A 3,545-nucleotide genomic window follows, 5' to 3' on the forward strand; every position below is an offset into this window, starting at 1 on the left:
TGCTATTGTTTATCTTTTCTTTAAATCTGTTCCTTTATTTTCTTGCTGTCATTTCCGCCATTATTCATCAACTTTTCACTTTGTTCTCATGTTCTTCCTAAAGATCATGTTGAGATCTTGAAAAAAAAAACTTATCATATTTGCTCTTACGATTGTGATTATAAATGATCTTTATCATTTTTTTTAGATCATTTGCATGTTTATTTGAAGATCAAATAAACTTCCATTCACATCATTTTCTTAATCCATCTAAATATATAACCGTTGTATTTGATATTTTTTTCTCATAATCTATGCTTGAAGATAACTTTTAAATTTCCCGAATTCTATAAAAAGGAGAGTTAGATCGTTCTTAAAATCTTCATGTCCTTTCTTTTTGGAATTTTTTTTTAAAATTTTTTCAGTGTGCAATTCTATCCAAAAATACCTTCGTGTTCCTTATTTGTTTGTTCACTGTCTTGTTTTATTTTTTTTATTTCATAATTAACTTATCTTGATTGCCTTGAATAACTTGCTGCTATCAAAATTGTTTTACCCATATATTAGCCTACATTGATCATAATTTAGTCACTTTTTCAAACAGCCTTCCTTTGTGTGTATAAATACGAGTGTCACTGAGTGTAAAATCAATGACTTGAGTATTTGAAGTCTTAAACATATTTCACTACTGTTTGTACAATCATGAACCAAGACGAGGAAAATGGAGGGGAGATCAATGATCTAGTTGAAAAAGTCCAGAAGAATGAGAAGGAACTGGAAGATGAGATTCATTTGGCACTTATAACAAGAAGACTTGTTAAAACTCAAGTTACGGAGAATGATGTTGATGATCAAAGAGACAACCTGTTCCACACGCGGTGTTTAGTCAAGGGGACTGCTTGTAGTCTTGTCATTGATAGTGGAAGTTTCACCAATGTTGTAAGTACCATGTTGATCAAAAGGTTGCAAATTCCAACGTAAGATCATCCTAAACCTTACAAGCTCCAATGACTCAATGATAGTGGAACAATGAAGGTAGTTTCCTAAGCTTTAATATCTTTTACTTTGAAAAAATATAATGATGAAGTTCTTTGTGATGTGTTACCAATGCACGCTGGAGATATATTGCTTGGCAGACCATGACAATTTGATAGGAGGGTTATGTATGATGGCTATTTAAATAGATATTCTTTTGTAAAAGATGGTAGAAAAACCATTCTTGTACCTTTGAATTCTGCAAATGTATTTGCTGATCAATTAAAGTTGAAAGAAAGAAAGAAAGAGTTTGAAGAAAAAGAGTTAAAAAGAAAAACAAGAGTTGAGTGAAGAAATAAAGAAAAATCAAAGAGAAAAGAAGAAGAATGAAAAAAGAGATGAAATTGAAGAAAAAAGGGAGAGAGAGAGAGATTTATTCGGTACAGTTGAAGAGGTGAGAAGGTTTTCACAAAAATCGATCTTTGTACTTATGTACAATAGAAAATTTTTTGTCTCTAACTATAACAACTTGACTTTGCCTACTGTTTTTCAATCTCTTTTACAAGAATTTGAAGACATGCTTCAAGATAAAGAAATACCTCCCATTAGAGGTACTGAACATAAATTATACTTCATTCCAAGGACTGTCAATCCTTATAAGTCAGCTTATCGAGTCAATCCAACCGAGACAAAAGAAATTCAAAGGCAAGTGGAGGAGCTCATGGAGAAGGGCTATGTATGAGAAAGTTTGAGTCCATATTCTACCGAGGGGCAGTCAATCACTCATTCACTAAACCAAGATATTCTTGACTTTAAACACAAATCCCTGAATAACTCTTGTTTCTATAATATTTTTAGTTATCGCTATTTTGGTCAAGAATATACTAACTCTTAGTAATTCTTCGTAAGTGTGACCCACCATTTTCAGACCTCAGAGATTGGGCCCAACAATGCTGTCGAATGAAAAAGCCAAAGTTGGCAACAGACCTAAGAAATCCTATCCATTTATGGAGTTTGTGTTGTTTCGACTCCCATGTTACGACCCTCCGAATGGGTAGTTGCTCTAGGGCAACATGCAGGTGGAACATGGGAATCTCACAGTGCAACCTAGTGGTGGAGACCATAGGAGGTGTTGATATACTTCCTTCTCCCACTTACTATAAATACTTTCTCTATTCACCTTGTTATTGACTCATGCAAATACCTTTCGAATGGAGGACGCTCCCAGGGCGACACAAGACCAAGCATGAATCTCACGGTGTGAATTTTCCAGAGAGCGTAAAAGGAAAACGATGTATCTCATATATCTTTTTTCTCCCACTAAGTATTTTAGACGGTTGGGTATACTTATTACTTAGTTATGTTCCGGCTAATTAAATATAACTTAAGTCTAGGTGATTTTTCTAAAACTTATATCACTTAAACATGCTCATAAAACTGGGCTAACTAAGCTCAAGTACTGGTCCGATCTCCAGGTAGTAGGTGTTTCGTATACTGTCAACTTAAGAACCTCCAGCCTTAGACAAGATCGTGCCAGGTGAGCTTTCTTGTAACCGCAATTTTGTAAGACATCGACCTATTTTAACTATTAAAATTGATCGTGCTCGATTTTTAACCCTGAGTGAGCATGTACTTATCTTTATTATAGATTTTAACGTCTATCTCGTTTTATGACGTTGAAAATAACCTATAACATGTATCTAAAATGCTTTATATAACAATTATATAATCATCCATTCCATGCAATAATATAACAATTTATATCTATCACTCATGGAACCCTAAACATGCATACTATACATTATAACACTTATAACATACTTGGAAGGCATGAAACATGCTTAGCCTATGGTGGGATTTTGAATCTATATGACATACTTTATGCATATACATTTTCTATTTAATTAAAACATACATTCATAATGCATAATTAATTAAACACGCTAAAGTGGATTGATTTTGCATTTTAAAACAAGCAATTAACTAAATTATTACATTAGTAGTTAAAAATAACTTGAACCGCTCCCGAGGATCACGAACTAGGCGAACCAACCCTTAAAATCGTTGAACCGGACTTCAAAGGCAGAAAAAACACCCGAACTGCCTCTTCCATCTTCTTCTTCGGTTCAGCTTGCTATCTCTTTCATTTTCGATCAATTACAACCTAAAATGGACTCTAATGACTCCATAAAAATTACAAACCTTTCTTCATTCATTAAAGCCCATACACATTAGGCTTATTACAATAATTGTATCAAATGGAAGCATAAAAAAAATGTCAAAACCAAAACCATCCACTTTAGCAACCATAAAATTTCATTCATGAAATGGTACCCACCATGATCAAATTAATGTAAATAAAGTGCCTAAAACTTTCTATGATACCAATTGAAAGTGTTAATGTAACACATGCGGAAGAATTTGGATCTTAGGTACTTTTAGAACATCAATTATAGTAAATAATTAGCATGTTCATAAGTATTAAAACTTAATGAGTTTGAATACTAACCTTTTGTAGTTCAAATTTCTTTTTTCTCACGAACCGGTTTCGAACCACCACTAGTGTCTTCTCCACTATCCTCCGGCCTTAG

Source organism: Cucurbita maxima, unplaced genomic scaffold, assembly GCF_002738345.1.
Source record: "Cucurbita maxima cultivar Rimu unplaced genomic scaffold, Cmax_1.0 Cma_Scf00068, whole genome shotgun sequence".
NCBI lineage: Eukaryota > Viridiplantae > Streptophyta > Magnoliopsida > Cucurbitales > Cucurbitaceae > Cucurbita > Cucurbita maxima.